The sequence below is a fragment of the Gopherus evgoodei genome, chromosome 1, assembly GCF_007399415.2.
Source record: "Gopherus evgoodei ecotype Sinaloan lineage chromosome 1, rGopEvg1_v1.p, whole genome shotgun sequence".
NCBI lineage: Eukaryota > Metazoa > Chordata > Testudines > Testudinidae > Gopherus > Gopherus evgoodei.
In genome coordinates this window covers 206,404,599-206,430,221 of record NC_044322.1, presented here as the reverse complement: position 1 = coordinate 206,430,221, position 25,623 = coordinate 206,404,599, and the positions used below count along the sequence as shown (strand labels likewise).

The window sequence follows — 25,623 nt, the reverse complement described above, 5'->3', positions numbered from 1 at the left end:
TTAAACCAGAGCAAATGTGAAGGTGCTGCTGTGATTATTTGATAGAACCTGCTTCTTAACAGGTATTATCATTTTATGCACTAAAGATAATTTGAGCCATGGGAGATGATATCATTCAACAAGAGCAGTGGGGCTGTGAAGATCAGAGCATTATGAACCTTGAAAAGAACTGGGAGAGGCTTATATACTACAATGACTTGTAAAAAGTATAAGCAAAGTCCTCAAGCTGTGTTCTGAATGATACTCAGAGAATATCAGCATCAGAGCTGCCTTCACAGAGAATTGTATCTTTATAGAAAGAATTGTTTGGGCAAGGCCTCGCAGAAGCTGCATGCTGTCACTATTCCTGTTCCTTGGGAACATAAACAGGATCTAGGGACAGCTTGTGCAAGAAAACAGTTGGAATAGGGAAAATCATGGTTTTCAGCAGCCAGCTTGATTATTAGCATCACCCCCACGTAGGAGGAAAGATTCAAGAGGTATTAAGAGGATGCTGGGTCCCACCTCAGCTGCAGCACAAATAATACTATAGTGCATTTCAGGATGCCAGGCCAGGTCTTGCATAGAGTTATAAAGAGACTTACTCCAGCAGAGTGAGAATTTCAGCTACTACTATGCTTTAGCAGCTGGGCTTCTGAAGAGCTGCTTTCTCATTCCTTGAATAACTCAGATGAGTGGACTGTGATGCAGGTGGCCTAAGTGAATACTGGGAACTAGGGATCTAGTTTTGACTTGGCAGTGACCATTATGATTATGTGTACATAACAGTTTCCATGCTAGCCCTCTGTTTCCCCACTTTCTGAAACTTTCATTTCTCAGCCCAACATTTTCCATGATTAGTTTCTGTCCAAAAGTGACTTTTCCCCCCTTAAAGTTTGAGTAAAAACAGTTCAGCAAATTTGTAAAACAAGGAAAGTAGGAAAAAATAAACCTTTCCCAGGATTAGAAAGTAGAGGTGTGTCTGCTTGAAAACCTTTTCAGCTGAAACAGCTACGATTTGAAAGTTGAAATTTGGCAAGAAGATAGTTTTCACGGAGGAGGAGGAGGATATGACCTTGTTCTGCAGAAAACTGGTTTTGATTTGACTCAGTTATGAGCTTAAAAAAAAATCACACTCCAAGTATGATAGACTTTATTCATTAAACTCACTAGGTGCGCACCAACAGAAGGATGTGGTGCACACGCGTACACAGCTAGAGCATGTTATCTAAATGACAGCGAATTGGAAGGCAGAACTGGTGCTGGGGGGGAAAGCTCTTCTGTATTTTGTAGTGTTCACAGCAGTCTCAATTCAGGAAAGCAATTAAGCACATACATAACTTTAGGCACATGTTAAAGTCCCCTTGAAATCTTGCAAGTCTTCACCAAACTGAGTGTTGAGCTGGTAGCCAAACTGTCGAGTGTTGAGCCAAATTGGCTGAGCTTCCTCAGCTAAGTTTTATTTTCTTTATTTTGTTTGTATCTATCTACCTACTTTACTTACGTGGCTCCTATAATCATAGTATCTGAGCTCTGCACTATCTTTAGTGTATATTTTCTCTGGTGAGGTAGAGAATCATCCCCACAGTGATGCTGGAACAATTTGTATTGTGCGGTGTGGGGGGGTGCTGAGAGCCATTGAACCAAACTGTAAACCCTGTATACGGTGGAAACCACTTCAAGCCAGCACCCCCAGTGCGCCTAGTTCCAGCATCTATGTCTCCATTTTACAGAATAGGGACTGAGGCACAGAGGGGCTAGGGGTATGTACACTGTAATCATGGGGTGCGATTGCAGCATGTGTAGCCATACCTGAGCGAGCTTTCATCTTGCTAGCTCGGGTGCCAGAGCAATTCAGCTGCGGTAGTGCAGGCTTCAGTGCAGACTGTACAAGCCTTCATGAAGTGCAGGGTAATTACTCAGGTGGCTAGCCTGCCCTGGAGCCTGTGCTGTCATGGCTGCACTACTATAGTACATGGACTAGGTTGATTAAAGCGTGCTCAAGTATAGCTACATGATCTTCAATAACAGCCTGTGACTGGAGTGTAGACATACCCTTAGTGACTGCCCAAGATTACTCATGAAATGCACAGCCCTACCCGGTTTTCTGGTCATGCCTTCAAAACCAAAATGCGAGGGGAATCATTTTGGGCCATATCCTGTGGTCCTTATTTAGGCCCCAGTCCTGCAATGAGATCAGTGTGGGTGGAATGTTGTACATGTGTGAAGCCCCACTGAAATCAATGGTCTTGGTTTTTTACTCAGTTCCTGGACAGAACTCTTTCAGTGAAATCACTGGCATTTTACCTGAGTAAGGAGTAAGTATTTGGCCTACTGTGGTTATGAACAGCTGTTGTAGGGATCCTGTCTTGAAAGATCCACAGGATCAAGTGCCTTTGCTAGTAACAATAGAATTGGTAATAATAAGGGGATTGAAAATGATTGACTGGTGATGTAAATTGTCCATATGTGAATCCCAAAGCTATCATAGGTGAAATACTATTTTGATTGGGAAATTAAATCAATCTCTGATTGCTATTCAAAAAATATTTTAAGAAATCATTGATCAAGGAATATAAATAATCCTGATTAATTGACTACATCTAAATTCAGATGTTCAAGGAAAATCAAACACTTTCAGACTCACACCGTGAGTATGCGTGATACTTACAGCTGAGGAACAGTCTGCAGAAGGGAATGTGCTCTTTGATAGGGAATGATTTTCTTTTCTCTTTTGTGAATAAATTTAGTTCTCATGAAGGTAGAAGACTTAGAGTACTGATTTGAGCCAGACATAGCAGAGACAGGTGCTGTTTAGGCTTCTACCATTCAAGTATGCCAGTAAACCTAAATCATTCTATAACAGCTCTGCTCTCCCAGTCCTGGGGCTTCATACAGTCTTCCTAGGGCTTAGGAGTGACCAAACAGTAGGAAAAATATGCTTACCTCTGAGATTTGTGTTTAAAACATTTAACTGAAAGTTAAAACATCTACTAATGCACCTAGCAAGTCCGGGGATTTTCTTGAGCAGAAGCTCACTAGCTGTTTTCTGAGTGCCGTTCCTTGATGTGCAGGCTAGTCACCTGAGGAATTACCTAGAGTTCGATGTGGACTTGATGTGCACCACAGATCTAAAGGTACATCTACACTGCACACTCCTTTAGGTGGCATGTAGAGTACATATACTACAGAACCTCCTAGCCGAGGTATAAATAGCAGTGTAGACAGGGAGGCACTGCTTAGGTAAGTAAAGACATACCTGAATGCTATGGGCATGTACCCTATGCAGCTCTCTACGTGCCCAAGCAATGGCTACCCCATCTCTACATTGCTATTTTTAAAGGTGTTGGAGAGATTCTTCACCTCAGGGAACAGCCAGAGCCTTTCCTCACCGCAGAGAAAGACTCTGGCAGCAGGGAAAGGCTCTGGCAGCTCTGCATTGCTGAAGCCTTTCCCCACTGCCTCCCCCAGCCAGAGCTTTTCACTGATATTTGTAAATACACAGTGCAGTGTGAACACACCTGCTTTTTACTGTACACATACTGTACATGCTGCTGCAAATGGTGTTCAGTATAGATGTACCCTAAGACAACTCCACCTTTCCTCAAAAGTGCTGAGCATGTTGCCTGGAGAACAGGAATAGTGGCCTTGTGGTTAAACACAGAATCTGGGTTCTATTTCCAGATCTGACACAGACTGATCTTGTGCAGATCATTTCTCCTTTCTATTCCTTGGTTTCCCCATCTGCACAATTAAGATGATAATACTTATGGCATAAAGTATGAAAGTCTGTATTTGTAAAGTTAGTGGACATTTTTGGATGGAAAGTGGTACAAGATGATATTCCCACTCTTGCCATGTTTTCTTTATATTTTGATTCAGTTTCACTACCAACATGTAGCTAGAATAATGCATCAGGATTTGTAAGCTGCACTTATTGTATGTCAACATTCCTATGTTAACTATGGTTATTTTCCCCAAATTCTTCATGATGGTAATGAAAATGCTATGAATAAAATAGGCTGTCATGCAACCTTGCTGAGGCTCCTGTTTCTTGAGTTGGTGGATCCTAAGCACATGACAGAGATCAAGGACTTGGAATGCGTTGGGGAGAGGGAGTCCTTTTCACCAACAAGAGTAGACCCTGCTGATTGATTTGCAGAGTGCCATTGGACATTACATTTTCTTGCCCCCTTTCCTACTAGAAAGGTGAGTGTGGCACAGGTGAGGACTTCAGATTGGAAACTGACACTAGGAAGATACCATAGAACAAGATGTGAGTATCCCTGAGACCATCCTTTAGGGATGTTAAGGCAGATAAACCTATGCTTGGGAAAAGGGAGAACCCTTATAGAAGAAACAAATATTGGGTGAAAATCACTGTGGTGAAGAGGGCCAACAGAAAGCCTATGCACCACATAAGTCCCACATAAACTGTCAAAATAGGGTTTCGAGGTGTTTGTGTGTGTGTGTGTGTGTGTGTACTTTTTGCTGGCTCTATGCACAGGGATACATTTCACACTCAGTGAATATCTGTTATTTTCTCAGTTGAGATCAAATTTCAGTTGCATATATCAAAAGGAATAGCTTTTGGCTGCAACTGCCCCATTCTCTTCTCTGCCAGAAAGCCACAATGTGATCTTTGAGATGTTACACGGGGGGAAAAAAGAAAGAACTAGAAGTTCAGATCAGGAAACTTTATCTCTCACCTGACAGCTGCTCCATTAGCTAGTTCTGATAGACTCACCTTATTTGTCTGGTTTTCTTCACTAGTGCTGTGTATATGCCAGTCAGGAGAGGAAAGGATAGTCTTGTACTCAAAAGACAGCACAAAAGGAGTAAAAAATTCTATTTCCAGCTCTGCCTTTGATTCCGGGGGCAAGTCACTTAACATTCATTTTTTACCAGGGCTGCCCAGAGGGGGGGTAAAGTGGGGCAATTTGCCCCAGGCCCCGGGCCCCACAGGGGCCCCCACAAGAATAGGGTATTTTTTTTATGGAAGTGGCCCTTGAAATTGCTTTGCCCCGGGCTCCCTCAATCCTCTGGGCAGCCCTGGTTTTTACGTCTGTAGAATTGGGATATGACATTCTGAGGCTTAATTATTAAAATTTACAAAGCACTTTGAGATCTTCAGATGGCAATGCGAAGTATTACAGTTAGTACTGATATGTGACACATTTGTTACTTTCTGATCCCAGACATGCTAAACTTGTGGAAAAAATCCGCAGAAATCGGGCTTGTTTTTGGCTTAATTGGCTTGTGAGTTGCTTGTTGGCTACTTTTTGGCTTGTTGTTCCTTTTTTTTTTTCTTTTTAATTCTCTCCTGGCAAGCAGAGGCAAGGGAGGGAGTCAGGGGTGCACAGCGGGCCCAGTCAGTCCCAGACTGCACGACAGAGGGATCTAGTTACAGAGTGTTGGGGTTCTTAGAGATTGGCTTGTTTTGGCCTGTTTTGAAATGGGATTAGCTTGATTTTTTACGTATTGGGAAAGTCGAGGTGCTTATTTACTGCATGAAAGTTGGCAACTGTGTCTGATCCTGGGTTACTTTAGTAAGTTTATCTTATGACATAGTACACGAATAAGTGGATTCCTTTTCCTTTCATTTAATTGTTTCTGCCTAATACATCATAATTTTTGGTCTTCTGTCAACTGATCTGTTGTTTACTGAGTTGAAATAATACTTTAACTCCTTAGAATAAATTGCTGATCCCATTCACACGTGCACTTTGTATATGTGCATGCAGGAGCATGTGGTGGGATGAGTTTGTAAAGTATATGGATACGATGGATACAAAAGAATACACAAATGTCTTCTTGTGTAATATTAGCACACTGATAGGTGCCTCAACAGAATCGTAGATAGGTAGGTAGGTAAAGAGACTTGACATGGAAAACACCTTTATTCACATAAAATGACATTAAAACTACTTTAAAATGTTATAAAATTACAATATATACACAAAAAGATATGAATAAAATATAGCAAAACACATCTTAAATGAACAATAAACATGACTCACTAAAGTAGCATCATCATCAAGTTAACTCAAAATATTGTTTACACACCAAGTCAACTGGAAAGTGTCCAGATTACAAGTCCATTTATCAAAGGTATAATCAGTCTTCAGTCTGGCAGTGTGCAGAACAGCCCTACCGCATCACACCACTTCACCCCTTCTCTTTGTTCTGGTGAGATTTCAAAATGGCTAGTTTTGCCTGACACAGCAAAAACTTAGGCAGGCAGGAAAATGGCCTAATGCAAGCATTGTATCTTGCTCTGAAAACAAACAAGGGCTTGGAGAAAACCAGTCCCAAACCACTGAAAAGTTGCTGCAAAAAAACCAAAAAGAGGAATTAAACAGAGACAAGATAGGAAAAAATGAAACATCATGTCTGACACCAAACAGAAGGGGCACTGTGCAGGCATCTCAGAGGCAATATGGTGCACCAAACGATTAGTTGCTACAGTCCTACACGGGACCCTCCGCTGCAAGTCACCAGGACACGTAGGAAGAGGTTTGTACAACATCCTCCAAGCCAAAGACCCAGAGTCATCCAGGGACAGAGGCATCCTCCAAGACTGTATCAGGGAGATCAGAGAGGGTGGTAGCACGACCTCACACTTTGACACACATACCACAGACCTGCTTGTTGGTCATGTTTGCAAAAGGAACATTCACCAAACCCTTGCAGGACAACAGTCTGCCTGGCTGCACAAGGATCTCATCCACAGAATGGCAGACAGCTAATGAGAGGAACACGGGATTCCCCCCTGGAAGAACCATCTCTGAAAAAACATTCTGCAAATACTGAGCAGCCCTCTGAGGGAGTTCCACCTGGAATTCAGAGAGGATCTTATCCAAAAAATGCACAGGCAAGATTTTGCTCTGAACAGCAAATGCTATTGCCAACTTCTAGCTTGACCAACTGGGAACAAACCAGTGGGACAGCTTGGTCAACCCAGCCTGAATAAAGGCAGAAAACTGGCTCCTGGAGGAGAGAGCTTCAGTGGAAAAAAATGGGCTAAAAAACAGTGGCTCTTCCAAGAGCCGTAATCTGAAAAACACAGATTTCACCACAGTTGCCAGGCATTAAAAAGATCATTATAGAATAGAAATAAATCTGGATTCTGTAATTGATCAGTTGCCAACAAAAATAGGTGAGAATTAAAGCACATCCAACCAGCATGATGGAGAAGAGAGAAGGCAATGGATTTCCAGGCTAGGGGGGTGTCATAAACAGATAGCTAAGGATTAATGTCTCTTTCACCTATAAAAGGGTTAACAAACAGTGACTTGAAACACCTGACCAGAGGACCAATCAGGAGACAAAATACTTTCAAAACTGGGTGGAGGGAAGTTTGGGTTTGAGTTCTTCGTCTTGGTTCGGTGGCCCTCTCAGCTCTGAGAGTGATCTCTCTATCTCCAAGTTTTCTAATCTTCTGTTTCCAAGTCGTAAGTACAAGGATAGTAAGACAATAGGTTTATATTGGTTTTTTGTATTTACATGTGTGTAGTTGCTGGAATGTTTTAAATTGTATTATTTTTGGATAAGGTTGTTCATTCATTTTTTCTTTTAAGCAATTGACCCTGTATATTGTCACCTTGATACAGAGACCATTTTTATGTCTTTTTCTTTCTTTTTATATAAAGCTTTCTTTTTAAGACCTGTTTGAGTTTTTTCATTGGTTAAGGCTAAGAAACGAAGGGAGGGGGAAAATCTCTTTGTGTTAGATTTACTAAGCCTGACTTTGCATACTCTCTGGATGAGGGGAAGGAGAGATTTGATCTCTCGGTACTTATGTTTCAAGGACTTGAAGCAGGGAATATCCTAGAGTACCCAGGGCGGGGAAATCTGGGAGGAGGTAAAGAGGGGGAAGGGAAGTGGGTTATTTCCCTTGGTAGTGAGACTCAGGGCATCTGAGTCTGGGGGTCCCCCAGGGAAGGTTTTGGGGAGACCAGAGTGAGCCAGACACTGGAATTTTCTGGCTGGTGGCAGCGATATCAGATCCAAGCTGGTAATTAAGTTTGGAGGTTTCATGCTAGCTTCTCATGTTCTGAACTCTAAGGTTCAGATCTGAGTAGGAAAGTTATGACAGGAGGAGTCAGAGTACAGCAACCACTAAGCTAAACGGACCAGAGGTGAAAGGCTACAACCCTGCTGACTAAATCAGTGAGTCCTGACCCCATTAATCTAATTTGGGGGTACGTATTCCCCCAAAATATAATATGCCTCTGAATTTGGTCCAGGAGGAGAGTCCAGACATACTAGCTGGTGCCACATCATTGAGGACACATGGTTATTGGCAATCAAAACCTGTCCCCAAATAGAGAGCCTAGGAAGAAGCCAGTGCCCTTTCTCAGGTGCCCTTGCACCATCTTTTCAGCCCCCTCCTGGTTGCTTAATGTATATTGTTCAGATGCAAAAAGGTCCACCAACACCTAAATCCCAGAGCTGCCCATATGCAATTGTTAGGGCAACAAAGGGGGACTGTTGCACTGCCAAGAGCCCAGTAAGATTGAATTGCTTTTAGCCCAGTTCATGCAAGCAGATGCCTATTCATTGTGATACAGCAGGGCTAGAAGGCAGCAAGAGAGTGATCGATGTGAGGTATATAAGCCATAGGCACCGACTTCTGTTCCCGCTGGTGTGTGCTCGATCCTCCTTTGCGCCCGGCCCCGCCCCCACTCCACCCCTTCCCCCAAGTCTCCACCTCTGCCCTGCCTCTTCCTGCCCCTGCTCCACCTTCACCCCACCCACCATTCCACCCCCTTCCCCAGGTCCCCATCCCGCCTCTTCCCTGCCTCCTCCCTTGAGCGCTCTGGGTCCCCGCTCTTCCCTCTCTCTCCTGGAGCACCACCAAACAGCTGTTTGGCAGCAGGCAGAATTTCTGGGAGGGAGGAAGAGGAGCAGGAATGCGGCACGCTCAAGGGAGGAGGTGGGGAAGAGGCGAGGGGAGCTTGGTTGCCAGTAGGTGAGGAACACTTGCTAATTTTTCCCCATGGGTGCTCCAGCCCAGGAACACCCACGCAGTCGGCACCTATGATATAAGTCCCAGGATGGTCAGAGACTTATTCCCTGTAGACTAAGGAGAGGTTACTAAAGGTTAATTAGAGCAACTAAAGCCAATTAATGCCCCACCTGAGACTTAATAAAAACCCCTGCTTCAGTCAGATGGGGAGAGGGAAGGAGAGCTAACTGTAGTTTGGAGGTCTGCTGGTGTTGACCAGAGGATTGGAGTATCAAGGGAAGGGAGACCCTGCCCAAGCAGGGCAGAGGGACTCCCCCAGCACAGAGGACCGAGAAAAACCCTGCTGAGGGGGAAAGAGGGTAAGATGCCTGTGAAGCTGAAAGAGCTGGGACCGGAGTAGAGGGCGAACCTGGGTCCCTTCCCTCCTCCCTTTCTCTCCCCCTCCAGGTCACTTGCGAAGCCCAAGAATATGGGCAGGGAGAGCACCCTGACCCACCGCACCAAGGAAAAGCATGGGACCCCCCAAAATAACATTGGCCATTTGCCACATCATGCACTTGTAAACAAGCGCAAAGTGCCTGCATGTCACTGTGAGATATGATAAAAACTGAGATATCACCAGGCCGACAGACAAATGGGGAAAGGATCCTGCACTGCTGGCACAGAAAAGCCAGTCAGACGGCTTGTGGGGAGGTGCAGAAACTGCTCCAAATTAAAGCGCCATGGGTGGTGGGTATAATAGGTCAAGGAAGGTTTAGTCTTCCCTGGCGCTGCCGCCCACCCACCACTGGACACTGGGCTGCGGTGGCCCTGCCTATTCTCCAAGGCCCCCACTGCCTGCTGCTGCTGCCTGCTGGCCATGTCTCCTCCACTCCACCTCCCCTCCAGAGGTCCCCACTGCTCACAGCATCCCTCTTCCTCAGTGATGGGGAAGTGAGGAGTGACGCAGAGAGTCAGTGACAGGCGGGGGAGGGAGGAGGCTCAGCTGGGCACTGGGCCGGCAGCTCGGCCAGGGGTTCCGGCGCTCATGGGGCTGGCCCAGCTCTGGTGCCAGTCTAATGCTTGGGAATGACATAACATGCCCTACATTTGGGTTCTTGCAGATTAATGGAATCATCCTAAGAGCAGGAAATACCTTCCCATCGAGAGAGACCAGACCCTGGTGTCTCATTGTGAAGGAAGGGGGGACACTGGTACTTTAGTAGCAGGAGAAAACAAGGGGAAAACTTGAACAAAAGCCTCCTTGACCCAGAGTCTCTCCTGTACCAAACGATTCACAAACTACTCTTGCATGAGGAAAATCACTATAAATTTGCTCATTCGAGAGGCAGATTTTGTATTAGCACAGGCAGTAATCTTATCTACACTCAGCAACACATCCTGCACAGTGTAGGAGACAGGAGGTATACACTGAATCCCATGCTTGTGGATTAAATTGCTAAAACCCTCTGACGTGGAGAACCCCACCAACTCCTGCAAGGAAAAGGAGATGGGGATCAATAACACCCCTAAAGTAAAGAAACAGCAAGTAACAAAACCAAACCATACACAGCCTAACAGAAACCTGGCTAGTGCATAGAGCACATAAACTCAGTTTTACTTCTGGCCTTCACAACATCATCTGGCAATGAGTTCCACAGGTTGACTGTACGTTAGGTAAAGAAGTACTTCCTAATGTTTGTTTTAAACCTGTTGCCTATTAATTTCATTGGGTGACCCCTGGCTCTTGTGTTATGTGAAGGGATAAATAACACTTCCCTTTTCCCTTTCTCTACCCCATTCATGACTATAGTATAATCCTTAATTGGTTCTAGCAGGTTCCTGATTACTCCAGTGCAGCCTCTGCTCTGGTCACTCAGGGAACAGAAAACTACTCATCCAGTGACTAGTATATTTGCCCTCTACCAGACTCCTGTACCCCACTGGTCTGGGTCTGTCACACCCCCCTTAGTCATCTCTTTTCCAGAAGTTCTGGAAACTTTGCCATTACATTAGTTATGCTTCACAGAGGCTGATTTAAGCGATAGGTTACATACCACAATTAGTATTTCTGCTATTTCATATTTGAGTTCCTTCAGAACTCTTGGGTGAATACCGTCTGGTCCTGGTGACTTCTTATTGCCACCTAACAATATTCTCCCTCACATCCTCTGCAGTAAAGACTGGTGCAAAGAATTCATTTAGTTTTTTCGCAATAGCCTTGTCTTCCTTGAGTGCACCCTTTAGCACCTTGATTGGCCAGTGCACCGTTGACTGTTTGGCAGGTTCCTGCTTCTGATGTACTTAAAACAATTTTGCTGTTATTTTTTGAGTCCTTTGCTACTTGCTTTTCAAATTCTTTTGTGGCCTCCCTAATTATACGTGACTTTTCAGAGTTTGTGCTCCTTTCTGTTTTCATTAGTAGGATTTGACTTCCAATTTTCAAATGATGTCTTTTTGCTTCTATCTGCCTCTTTTACTTTGTTGTTTATCCATGGTGGCATTTTTTTGGTCTTCTGACTGTTTTTTTAAAATTTGGTATATACATTTAGCTTGAGCCTCTACTATGGTGTTTCTAAATGGTTTCCACACACCTTGCAGTATTTCACTCTTGTGACTGTTCCCTTTTATTTCCATTTAACTAGCGTCCCGTCTTCTGTGTAGTTGAAGGTATCTATCTCCCCCCGCCCCACAAGGATATTAAATTAAATTACATTATGGTTGCTATTACTTAGCCATTCAGCTATATTCCCCTCTTGGACCAGATCCTGGGCTCCACTTAGGATTAAATCAAGTATTGCCTCTCCCCTTGTGGGTGCCAGGACTAGCTGCTCTAAAAAGCAGTTTTTAATGGTGTCTAGAAATCCATACTTTCTATTAAAGATAGGCCTGAACTAAAACTCCAAATTTGAATAACCCCAAAACTCTGGGGGTGTTTAAAATATGAATCTGGATTCAGATCCAAAGTGTGTAGCTTGGGTCTTTCTTTGTATTCTGCTAATGAAGGGGACAGTTTTGACTGTGAATTTGTACAGTCTAAAAGTTTCACTGCCATATTTTCAAAATAAAATATTTTAACCAAGATATGTACTTGTTTGTTTTTATTTCCTCTTACTAAATCATTACATATATAAAAATATGAGTTTTGTTACCATGAGTCCAAAACCCTGGCAACTTAATGTCAAATTGTTGTAATGTATTAATAATTTTTCTCATTTGGACTTCTGGGTTTTCCCTTTTTTTCCTGTTTTCAGAGATTTTACATTTGGATAGAATTAAAACCATTGATTTTAAATGCTGCTATAACATTTATACTCAAACTTATGGTGTAACCCTTGGAGTTTTTAATGCCATTCCAACTAGTATTTGAAAAATAAAAATTGTTTTTCATTTTGCATCTGTTCAAGTGATATGAATGTCTATAGCTATCACTTCGTAATCTACTGTTTTGCAAAGTAAAAGGGCGTTGATTTTGCAAGATAAAAGCTTAACAACCAGATCAGCTATTTTGTATCCTTTAGCAAAAGGATATATAGGCCCTGTACTTTTCACACCTTGCACAACACATTTCCTCTTTCTAAATTTGCCTGTCTTTCTTTTCCCCTCTGTGCAATTGTGTAAAAGTACTTTGTGTTGTAGAACGGATTTTAAAAATATTTTTGGCTAGCATTATTTAAAATCATATTTTCTCTTTCAGTTTGTACATTCTGATCCTAACAGTTTCCTTATTTGGCTGAAATTAACATTTTTTCCCGCACTCATCGGTATGTGATGTTGTCTTTCTGTCATTTTTAATTGTTATGCCTGATTTTTCTTTTAGAAGGTAGATTGTTGAAATTAAGGGGCAGGAGGTTTCTTTCCATGTTAATCTGAGATCCTTTAATGTAGAGGCAGATTTTGCTTTTGTGAATTGCTTTTTTTCCCCTCTTTCTTCATTACAGACTACTCTGGGAAGAGCTTTTTTTAACCAAAAAAAAAAAAAAAAAAAAAAAAGCCACGCTTGACTGATAATGCATTGCTTTGGATGGTGAAACATTATGAAAGTTTAATTTTTAATTAAATCTGAAATACCAATTATAACTGAAAGAGATTTTAACCTGTTTCTTTTCAGACTGCCTGAAGTTAAATTTTAGATGCTGAAATCACTGCACCTTAGAAACAAAAAGATTAAGCTGCACTGCATTTCTGTAAGTAAAAGCTTTTCCGGTACCTTTTGTCAGTATTTCTCTGAATACAGTGCACACAATAAAAGTGTTAGCACAGTAACTGGACCTGGATAAAGGTCAGAGTGCCCTTGAATGGGATTTACAAGTTTAACTGACATTCATTAATTTTTTTAAAGGAAGTTGTGCTAGATCTTTACCAGGTTTTATGTCAGACCCCAAATTGCTAATTCTTTCTGCTAGCTGTTTTGAATTTTATTAGGAATGGTGTGTAGCTTTGTCCCAATTGACATACATTTCCTGTCATCCTGTCATCAAGGATTCCTGCACTTTAATACAGGGATATTGGAAAATAGAGATTATTGATGGCATCAGAAATAGAATTCATTCTCCTTTGTGATGTCATAGGACATTTTTGTTCTTTGTTATAAGAAAAATCTAAAGAAAAAGAAAGTTTCTGGTGACATCACAACAGAAGTCATCTGCCTGAGGACATTGGATGGGATCAGAAATGGATAATTCTTCTGTGCATGTGTGTATATGTGTTCCCTATTGTGCCAGGAAACAGTCAAAATAGCATATCTTATGTTTCTGAACGAGAGATGAGGCTGTCTCTAAGAACCCCATTAGTCCATAAATGCATGTCAGAGTCTACATAAGTCTGGTCTATCCTTATTTAAAACCGGTTTGGCAATGTACTCAAGAGAACAATTAATACTTGGGATTTCAATGCATGAATAACAGGCAAGTGAATGACCAGACAGTGTAAAATATTCAGATGCCCCGAGTTTAAAAAGAAAAAAGAAACAAAACAAAATCTTAAACGTGATAGAAGGAAAGGGATTTCAGTTGGGCAATAAAAGGTTGTGAAATACTACAAAGCAAAGTCAATCTGTTTTCTCATTTAAGATGAAAATGTAAGTTTGGTAATGAAATCCAGAAGCTTATGAATTCTTCCTAAGTGATATCTTTGTTTTATAGCACAAAGTGTTTCACTGTTTTAACTGTTACATAAAGGGGTTTTCACCCCCTTTCAACTCTAATGAATTTATTTTGGAGACTAGCTGAAGGGTACAGCATACTGCTGGTACATAATACCCCTTCCAGGAATGGAATGCCAGGCATGAGTCAGTGAGGCAGATTGTGCCATTCTGGCACCAATCCATTGCGTTTTTACATTACTGGCAGGGGCATGCCATTGTGTTGTTAAATACTATGCATTAACTACAGACTGTGGCCAGTGAATTGGGTTTAAAATGTTCTGCTCATAGTTCTTAACTTCCTACCACAAGCAGTATCCTTCGCCACCATGGTCATCACTGTAACTCTGAGCCTATGACCTAGGTTAAAGGTACTAGTAGATTTAGTGGTACCAATGACATAACATTTGGGGGGTGGGAGGGGGCAGAGAGGATGGGTTGGGGGGAAAGATTTTGAAATGTATGACCACTGAATCTAAAAGCCCTTTTGTAATTCCCTGTATATTATAAAATAATAATCAGGAGAATTTTGCTTGGAATGCATTAGACATTTTCTTACCAAAATTTAATAGATCTAGGAGTGAATTAAGGCTGGTTCTTTGGATCTTTGGGATACAGATGGTCACTGGGTCCTTGATGGAGTAGTGAGGTAAAGTCCTGTGTAGCAGTGTATGGCCCTGATGATTGTAATAATTATAATGCATGGTGATTAGGCATAGAAGAAAAGATGCTTTGAAGTTTTGTGTTGTTTCTTACTGAGGTTCACTGTGAACAGTGGCTGCTAATTTCTGAGATCTGGGATGAGATTAATCCCAGTATATGGCTTTCCTGTACATAGAGAACTACCTATTTTAAAAAAAAAAAAATTTGGAGTCTGAAGAGATCATTCCCAGGCTGTGATGTCCCTACATCATCTGATTGTTCAGCAGGTGCAAATCATATACGCTGTTGACTTCCATGCAGTTTATGCCCGTTTATGCTGCTGAGGATCTACCTGACAGTCACCTGAAAAAAGGTTTTTTCTAAAGATAGTGCGACATAATATTCAGAGGAAATGACTGTGTGATTGAACCTGTAATGTGCTGAGCACTCTGGGTCCAATCAAGCACTGTATCTAAATGTATACTTACCGTTGTACATTTATTCACTGAAGTCTGAGGGATTACTCACATACTTAATTTTAAGCATGTGTTTAACTGCTTTAGTGTATCAGGGCTAGCACCTAGCAGGATCAAGCCCTTTATGAGGAGTAATCTCTGCTCCAGGTGAATATTTGTTTTCCTTTAGCATGAACAATAATGGGAGTCAGATATCTGCACAAAGGAAAGATACTGTACATATAAGCTAAAATTGTCCAAAACATATATGGATGTGGGATAAATTTTCAGAGCAGTGTCTAGGGATTTAACCATGTTTCCCTTATCTAAGATTTATAAGAATTGCATATAGTAAATAAATTTTTAATGTATATGCTGCCTTGAAAAATTTCAGCTCATATGTGGCCTAGTGGTCTGAGTACAGGATTAATAGCCAAGAGATCCTGATTCTTATCCTGATTCAGACATGCATGGCATTGATCAAGTCACTTAACCTCTCTGGACCTCACCATTCATATCTATTTTAAAGTATGGATAATACTGACATACCTATGTGAACATTATTTACTTAGTGTTTGTGAAGCTCTTGAAAGTGCTAAGCATTGTTATTATAAACAAACACCTTGTGTGCACAAAACATCTGGGATGGAGATATAGTCACTCACTGGGATGATCTTTCACAACTCACTTGTGCCTTTGTTTTGTTCCATCACTCAAAGGTATCAAGGCCAATTGTAACTTACAAAAATACTTCCCATATATATCACTCTCCTCACTGTTGAGTATATTTATTGCAAACGTTCTTTCTTTGTTTGTCTGTCTCCATACTTTCCTCCATGCTGAATTAACCTTGCTTACCAAACTTTATACCCTCCTCTGGACTGTACAGCAGAGATATTTGCATAGCCTCCAAATTACAAAGAACAAATTCATTTTGTCTACTAATTATGTTTGCTGATGATATATGAAACAGACAGAAGACAGTTTGAATTTTCATAAGTTCAATTGAGCTTGCAGGCATAAGGAAACGAACTGGCAGAACCCAAGCCAATGTGACATGGAATGCAGGCATCCCGGAGTGCATGCGGCATGCGTAGCGTCAGGATGTCAGGGCTAAGAAAGGCCTCTTCCATCAGAGGAGTGCTTTTAAAAGAAGGAAATATTTTGAAGCAACAATCATATCCTTTAGGTTCTCCTTTACAGTGTGTTGAACATCGTAGTGCTTGGGGGACATGGGCATCTGCTCACCAATATTTCAACTTACTGTTTTAACCAGAGTTGCATGCCTGAGACATGTTTTGTTTTCCCCAGCAGTTCTCTAACTCCTATTCCTCCTATCAGCTCCAACACTGCTCACAGGACGATGGCAAGCTAAGCTCTTTTTGCCAAAAAATATTGTGGTAGAAAGAGGTCTGCTGGAGAAGACATTTGTATAAAAAAAATTGTTTGGGATTCTGCCTGCCCTAAATAGAACTCAATGTCTTGGGGCTGTCAGCGAAGAATTGTATTAGCACTAACAGAAGGAATGAATTTTGCCTTCTCTTTCTCCTACAATGAGGCATCAATCCAGAAACTCCTGGGGATAAATTCTACCCTGATTTTTACTCATGCAACCCCATCAAAGTTAATGCGGTGGTACAGATGTAAGTCAAGGCAGAATTTGCCTCGAGCATTGGATTGGCTGAGAAGGCAGAAGTCCGTTTCGCTGCATCATCTGACTTGGGGTACAAGTTTCAAAAGTGTGTAAGTGACTTAAGAGTCCAAGTGCCATTGAATTTCAATTTAGGCTCCTATGTATATGTCTCTTTGGAAAATGGGACTCAGGCTTACTCACTTACGCACTTTTGAAAATTTTATCCTTGGTTATATTGTCAGCAAGGCCCCTTGAAGGTAACGAGTCGGTACTCTGTGGGCTGCTGACAACTTCTTAACCCTGTTTTTGAGACAAAGATGGGGAGGGTGTTAATATAGACATTTGGGTCCAGATTTGTAAATGATGATAATCTTCACAATTTCACTGAAGTAAATGGAGTAACACTGATTTATGCCACTGGAATATCTGGTCCTTAAACATCAGATGAAATGAGAAAATCCAAAGTACTTGTTTGTTCCTTAAAAGTTCACCTTATTTTAGGTCTTTTGACATGGGACATGGTCACACTTTAAAGGTGCAAATACAGCGGATGATCAAAAGAATAAATATGCAGTGGGGTTTATGGTAATCCTTTTCTGCAAAAAGCAAATTTCTCAGGAGATCATGCAACTTCACGATTGACTCTTTGTTGTCTTTGAATCTGCAACTAAACATCCTCAAAAGAACAATAGTGAGACCATTTTGGGTACAATAGTCTTGGAACGCTGATAACCGAGTAGATATTTTTGTTTGCTCTTAGGTTGGCTTTAATCAGACCATCTGCAAGTCAGCTGATAGCAGTTAGGACTGAATGTTATTTATGTCCATTGTGCATTTTTTGTTTTAGATATCTGGTGTTCCTTTCTAAGGTTGTACTTTAAGTGCAGGCTGAAGCACTCATGGTGTAGAAAGTATATTGTACCATACAGCTTTTGTTTTAGTGGTGTGTTTGCTACATTAGGTAGAGAGAGGAAAATAGCTCTCTAGTGTACAGTTGGTCTATTAGGCGTAGGGATATTGGTCGTGAGTCATTCATTTTAGAAGGTGCAGGGATTTCACTGTTGATTCCCTGAGCAGTATTGCTTTAATAAGTTATAAAATACTGTAGCATTTCAACACTTAAAGAGGCTACAGTGAAACGAGACAATCTTTCACTCCACTTATCAAAGCATTTGCTGGTCTCACTTGAAGGGAGATGAAAGACTAAAGAATATTGAGCAAGGAAAGTTAATCTATAGCCAGAGATGTCATTAGATAAGAAGTTATAAAAAGAGTTGACACAAATATGCTGGCTTTTGCCAGCCCTTGCTATAAATGTATTTCTTCTCCTCAACACACAAAGCCAAATTCTGCTGCTAGACTAGTGTAAATCAGGAGTGAAACCACTGGAAGCAGTATGGTTATTCTGGATTTACATTGTTGCCAGCATTTGTCAGAATAGGCTGGAGATAGTTAAATACATCCCTGGAAATGTCAAAGCCTCAGATATATGAGATACATGAACCTTCTAGGCAGGATCCTCCACTAATGTAGGTCTGACTCACCCCAGTACATGATCTGGTCCTCAGTGTCTAGGGTGACCAGACAGCAAGTGTCAATAATTGGGACAAGGGGGGGGGGGGGTAATAGGAGCCTATATAAGAAAAAGACCCAAAAATCAGGACTGTCCCTGTAAAATCAGGACATCTGGTCGCCCTGTCTGTGTCTGTATATCTTCCATCACCACCACCCATCTTTAGATGATATCACCTCTGGGACAGATTTTTATCTCAGTTACACCAGTGTCAATCCATCAATCTCAGTAATTTGCATTGGTGCAGTGAGGATTAGAATGTTGCCCTCTCCCTTTTCCTAAAACTACTCTGAGGAGTTCAACTGTGGACATATTAGCAGTTCTGGTGCTAACACAAACTCTGCCTAGTCTTGTGAGGTCTGACAGGAAATGTTCTCATTGAACACATCTTTAAGAAGTGCTATATTTTCTAATGACAGAAGAAGTCTGCTTCCAGAATACGTTGTGCTCATCCCAGAGCTCCCCATATCCTCCGTTTAAATGGAGCAACTTCTTCCTCCCAACCTGTTGCTTCTGCAGTTCTGCCTGTCACTGAGCCTGCTGGAGGTGGCAGCGGGGAAGCACAAATGGAAATGGAAAACACTTGGCAGATGCTCTGTGCTGTTAAAGGCCTTTGGAACAGGGTCTGGCTTTACAAGATGTTTTCAATGTCAGTAATATTGATGGCATCCCTGAATCAGAAACTGCATTAACAAATCTTTTGAACCAATTGGTATCCGTGGTAGCCTTATTTTTTTTTTTAAAGAGGCCTATAACGTATTGTTAAGCATTTCATTCCAGTTTCACATACTGTTCTCATGGAAATTTTGGATAATGAAAGCCTTTTATAAGATGGAAGTAGCTTATCTAATCTCTTTAAGACTGGTAAGAAGTAATCAGGAGTCCTGTGACCTAGCAGCAGCGCATTTTCAGGGAATTAGGCATACATTTCCCAGCAGCAATGATGGGAATTGTGTGCCAAATTACTGCAGACCCTTGCTGAAAATGAGCCCTTTTAGGTCATGATCCTGGCTCATTTGCGTAGGCTTCATTGGAATCATTAATGAGAATAAAGGCTGCAGGAGCAAGCCCCGAATGGAAGAATTTCCAGTATCATTTTCATAACATTCGCCTGTGGCATGCAGCTTCCATGTGGCCTTGGGAAAGATAGAAATGGAAGAAGATCAGTTTCCCATTTGATCCATTTTCCTAGTAGCTCCAGCGTGCACTCCCTGTTCCGTTATCTGCTTAGTAGAGCTTCTGGTGGCTAGGGAGGAGGGGAAATCTTGTTTACCAAGAATACAATCTTTTGTTTTTGCTCACATTCTTTCTCTAAAAAATGCTAGTAGTCACCCCCATTGAGAAATTTCTCCTCCTGCTACTTCCATGTGGGAGTTGAGGCTGTGGAGGATGTCTGTGGAATGGGCTTGTTTTCATTTGAATTGTCACTGCTCAGGTTGTGTCATCCCCGAACCCCTGCCAGGGGCAGATTAGGAAGTGAGCCTTGGATCCTTGGGTTCTAGGACCCAACTTCTCGGAGGATCTAAGTGAAAAATGATATAGAATATCAGGGGGCAGTACATGGCACAGTTGTTTGAAGACAAACAGCTGCCTGCTGGAGTGGGCTCTAGGAAGAGTCAAAGACTTGTGCATGGGAGGAGGAAAAAAAGTTCAACCTAGGTTTACAGGAGGGAAATGAGCTGGGAAGAGTGATTGTCTTAGAGGAGAAAGGAGTAAAGAAGCCTGAAGTGTTTTTGGCAGAGAGCCAATGTCTGGGAGAATCTGGACCCTGTTTGGAATTAGACCAATCCTGCCCAGAGAGTAGAGTGGTGCAAAGGTTCCCAAACGACTCCTGCTCCTACTTCTTTCTTTCTTTCTTTCTTTCTTTCTTTCTTTCTTTCTTTCTTTCTTTCTTTCTTTCTTTCTTTCTTTGCTGTGCACCTCTTTGGAAATTTGTATTCCATGCATGCCTCCATCTTTCTAAAAAACAATATTTCAGTGGTTGCCTTGCATCTAGGAGCTCATCCTGGCTGATATGTCCCACTGCTCTCCAGCCCCTGAACATCCCCTGCCAGGGACATGCTCCAGGTGAGTGTCCTCAGCAGAACACAGACAGCTGGGCTCCTCCCTCTTCTCCTCGTGTCCCTGCCCTTAAGACCTCACAGGCTTCTCTTGAGCTCCTCTAACCTGGAGGTAGCCCCAGAGCTTGTGAGGACAGGGAGGAACTACCTCCCAAGGTACATGTGCATCAGCCTGTGGAGAGGTGAGCGAGCAGGAACAGCCCATGACCTCCTGCCCAGAGAGAGGCTGTGCCCCTATGCTCCTTGTCCTTCCCTCCTTGTTCTTCCAGCCTGGTAGCAATGGCAGGAACTGGAGCAGAAGACTCAGACAGTGAGAGGACTGTCAGGGCCTTGAATAGGGGCGATGAAGATCCAGGAGCCAATAGACTATACTATTTTCAGATGTATCCACCATGGCTGTCGCTTGTGCTACGTGCATATAAAGTTATAAATTCTTATCATCTGATCTGTCCTGCAGGAAGGAAGTGTTTTTTTGTTTTGTTTAGGGGGTGGGGGTTGGACAGGAATTTGGTGTTACTAGAATTTACCCTGAGACTCTTCATGGCACATGGAATTTTAAGGCCCAGGGACTGTTGACTTTTTCTTCCGACATCACAAATTAGTGTAAAGCTTAGATGTTTCTCCTGCCTGTTTTTCCCATGGTTTTTAAAACATCCTGTGCAGTTAAATCTAGCCTTGGGACCTCTTGCGTTCATCGTGTCATGAGACATTTGTAAGTGATGTGGTAAACTCCCCTTCACTCTAGTGATGTCTTTGTCATGTTACGAGCCCCACAAGTGTGTGTGCTGACACAAGGTCTGGGAATGCTTTAAAGGAAAACTTCAGTGATTAATAATACTTTAGATATCTAGTAAATATTTAGTTTCCTAAGATACCTGTCATGTCACCTGAATGTTTTGCTGCCCTATCTCGAGTGTATACCTCTTTGGAGGAACTTAGAATAATTCCTTCTGCAATAAAGTGACAATGACTACTATGTATGACTATAAGATATAACAAATGTGGTATTTATCTGGTAGTAAATATTAACCCTTTTTGTCCTTGTCATTCTGTAGATTTGATTAATTTATATATTAACCGTTCTTTAGAATCTTTAGGGTATTAACAGAGAATATGTTGAATTCTAAGGCCCAGCACACCGGTTCTTGAATGATAAGTAATTCTATTCAAATATCAGAGGGGTAGCCATGTTAGTCTGGATCTGTAAAAGCAGCAGAGAGTCCTGTGGCATGCATCCAATGAAGTGGGTATTTTCCCATAAAAGCTCATGCTCCAAAACATCTGTTAGTCTATAAGGTGCCACAAGACTCTTTGCTGCTAATTCTATTCAGGAATTCTATGTGTTAGACTACATATTATAATCCTGGGCATTCTATGTCCACAGAACTCCAGATAATCTGGGAAACCATTCCCTTCATATATATAATGCTTACATAAGCATATATAAACCTGGGAAACCAATAAGGGATAATTGTCACAGCAGATTGGGAAAAATAGTTATGGGAGAAGAAAGACCCACTGAAATATGTTATCTTGCTAGTCCTTTTAGCTGTAAATAATCATGCCTTCACAGTTAAATCACATAAACAGAATGTATAGAAATTATATCAAAATATGATTCTTGTTGCGAAGAGGTTTTCTTTGTTTGGAAACCCTATATAATGACCCTGGTATGGGAACTTAGTTGGGGAACGAATCTGCTGCATCCCTCCAGGTACAGTGAAGGAGAGACATCATCATCAGTCATCATCACATCAAAGGATGGTAATGTTCTTTCTATATTCTATATAGTGCTATACTAATTTCTGATTGATAATCTTTGATTAAATATTTCAGTTGAACCTATTTGACAGTCTTGAGTTGTAATTAACTTAGACATGCAACAATATAGTTGATTTATAGATTCAAAGGCTAGAAGAGACCATTGTGATCATCTAGTCTATATGTTATGAGTGGTCCTGAACCAAATCCTTGCATCGAGCCACTCCCTGAACTTCAGGAGATTTCAGAATCTGAACCTGGGTCCAAATTTCATAATTGACTCTTATTTCTATAATGGGCCAAACCAAAACTACAAATAGGAAAATTGGTGGGGAACATGAAGGTTTGAAACCAAGATCCGGATCAGTATTGTTTGGCTTACTCTCATCTCAAAGTCATGTTTAGAACCACTTATCACTCTTTCAATATTTCCATTAATTAAATTTTATGCTGGTCTCTCTCAGTGGGAGCTGATGCTCTACAGATATTTCTTTGGACAGGGTTTCTTGCTAATAAATAGATTAAGACAGAGAAAACACATTCTTACCATTGCAGTCAGTAGCATCTGGGAGAATTTCAACGCTGTATGGTACATTATACTTTTTGTTAATATAACAGCAGCTAAAATACTTTTTAAATTCCCCTCTAGAATTTATCTTTCAGCAACTCAGGCAGTCTCAGATTTCCTAAGTATGCCATTGGTGAGACATATTTCTTATGGCCCTGTTTTGTCAGATTCTCATGGCCACAGCTCTCTATATGATTATTATATTTAATTATATTTCAGACACATTTTAATTTTTGGAGTATATCTGGATGGGCTTGGGATATGGCAGTGACTCTGTTGCCTTCCCCACTTCTTTCCACATGCACTAGCTAGCAGCATGAGAGCAGTGTTGAGGGAGTTCACAACAGCTGTAGCAACTGGTGTAACTGAGCAAATTCTCCATGGTATTCTCACTTCTTGAACACAATTCCAATGCCACTGGATCTAGGGTACTGACTGTGCTTTCTCTTGTGCTGTCAACCTCAAGGTAAAGGAGGAAATGCAGGCATTTCCTGAGTTGACGTAGAGGAAAGGAATCTACAGGGTGAAGATAAATATTTGATGTCCTTTTATAGATTTCAAAAGAAACACTTTTTGGCACAATTACATTTGCCCTTTAACTATAAAACAGTGATGTATAGATCACTGTATGTGTGCTTTTGCCCAGGAGAAGAGCGAAGAGCTCTTAGGGTGATCAGGGAAATGGAGAGGCTATCTTATGAGAGAAGATTGGAAGAGCTTTGCTCATTTAGTCTCTCCAAAAGAAGGCTGAGAGGAGATATGCTGGCTCTCTATAAATACATTAGGGGGGTAAATACCAGGGAGGATGAAGAGCTATTTAAGCTAAAGGACAATGCTGGCAGAAGAACAAATGGATATAAACTGGCCGTGAACAAATTCAGGCTGAATATTAGAAGGAGGTTTCTAACCATCAGAGGGGTGTGGTTCTGGAACAGGCTCCGTATAGGAGTTGTGGAGGCATAAAATTTAATTAGTTTTAAGAGAGAGATGGAAAAATGTATGACTGTGATTGTATAATGGGATTGCTTGTGATGGTAGGGAGCAGGCTTTAACAATGCTGGGGCTCACTTGTGGTTTATGTCTTATGTCTCTAAATTTCATGCTTAAGGGTTTCAGCTGGCTCCTGGCAGGGATCAAGCAGGGATATTTTTCCCCATCATTTTCTGGGAGGTTTTTATCTCCTTCCTCTGAAGGATCAGGGACAGCCATGGCTGAAGATGGGACTCTGCATGGGGTGGCACCGAGCATTCTTTCTTTCACCAGTGTCTTGCCATGCACATTCACCAAGTACATCAGGAACCTAGATGCCAGTTACAAGAGGATCTAGTCGTGGGAACCATCCATGCCCCAGACCTCCTGCGGACCTTCCGCTGGGCCTCCCTGAGAAGCCTGGTCCAATGTCTCTTCAGAGATAGCTTCTGTCATAAACAGATAGTTAAGGGTTAATAGAACAGGAGTACTTCATATCTCTTTTGCCTGTAAAGGGTTAACAAGATCTGTGAGCCTGGCTGTCACCTGACCAGAGGACCAATCAGGGGACAGGATACTTTCAAATCTTGAGGGAGGGAAGTTTTTGTGTGTGCTGTTAGAATTTGGTGGTTGTTCCCTCTGGGGGCTCAGAAGGATCAGACGTGCAACCAGGTTTCTCTCCAATCTCTCCGATACAGGCTCTTATAAGTTCAGAATAGTGAGTACTAGGTAGATAAAGTGAGTTAGGCTTATGGTTGTTTTCATTATTTGCAAATGTGTATTTGGTTGGAAGGAGTTCAAATGTGTATTTGGCTAGAAGGAGTTCAAATGTGTATTTGGCTGAAAGGATTTTAATTTGTACTTGTATACTTAGGCTGGGAGGGTATTCCCAGTGTCTATAGCTGAAAGACCCTGTACTTATTCGACTTTAAATTCACAAAGATAATTTTTACTGTTTTTCTCTTTAATTAAAAGTTTCTTGTTTAAGAACCTGATTGATTTTTTTATTCTGGTGAGACCTCAGGGGACTGGGTCTGGATCCACCAGGGAATTGGTGGGGAGAAAGGAGGGAAGGGGGAGAGAAAGGTTAATTTCTCTCTGTGTTAGGATTACTTTCTCTCTCGGGGAGAGTCTGGGAGAGGGAAAGAGAAGGAGGGGGAAAGGTGAATTTTCCTCTCTGTTTTAAGAATCAAGGAGTTTGAATCACAGTGATCTTCCAGGGTAACCCAGGGAGGGGAAGCCTGGGAGAGGCAACGGTGAGGGAAAGGGTTTACTTTCCTTGTGTTAAGATCCAGAGGGTCTGGGTCTTGGGGGTCCGCGGGCAAGGTTTTGGGGGGACCAGAGTGTACCAGGCACTGGAATTCCTGGTTGGTGGCAGCGCTACAGGTTCTAAGCTGGTAATTGAGCTTAGAGGAATTCATGCTGGTACCCCATCTCTTGGATGCTAAGGTTCAGAGTGGGGAATTATACCATGCAGCTTCAAACAGAGGTGAATGATGTCAGGGGCCAGTCCAGCTAGGACCAGCTGCTGGGCTGCTCCCTGACTAACTTCACTGCTAGGCAACCAGTGAGCCCAGACGCACATTGACAGAGTAGTTACAGCACATGATTGGCTGATGGTTTAGTAGCCCCTCTTATAAGCCTGGCACCAAGAGCAGATCGGCAGCTGCTCAATGCGTACCATGCACATAGCTGCACTTGCCCTGCTCTTGCTTCCAGTTCCTGCTCCTGCCCTGATCCAACATGCTTCCAGTTCCTGCTACTGCTCTGTGTCCAGCCTGCTCTGGCCTTCATTCCAAACCTGCTCCTGCTCCTGCTCCACTTGCTGCCTGCTCCAGCTCCAGCCCCTGTTCTCCTAGGGCTTCTGACTTCTGGCTTTCAATCCTCTGC

The 25,623-nt window shown here is 42.0% G+C and overlaps 1 protein-coding gene across 11 annotated transcripts in view; it reads left to right on the top strand.

Moving 5' to 3' along the window:
* Positions 1-25,623, top strand: part of ZBTB20 (zinc finger and BTB domain containing 20) — a 626,502-nt gene that overhangs the window by 197,039 nt on the left and 403,840 nt on the right. For 8 of the 11 annotated variants that reach the window (XR_003996513.1, XR_003996514.1, XR_003996515.1 and 5 more), the window contains exon 4: positions 13,041-13,116. The gene's annotated coding sequence lies outside the window, so the exon portion shown is untranslated. Of the gene's footprint in view, positions 1-13,040; positions 13,117-25,623 lie in introns of those variants that run through there. The other 3 variants (XM_030533280.1, XM_030533289.1, XM_030533273.1) reach the window with 3 other exon arrangements.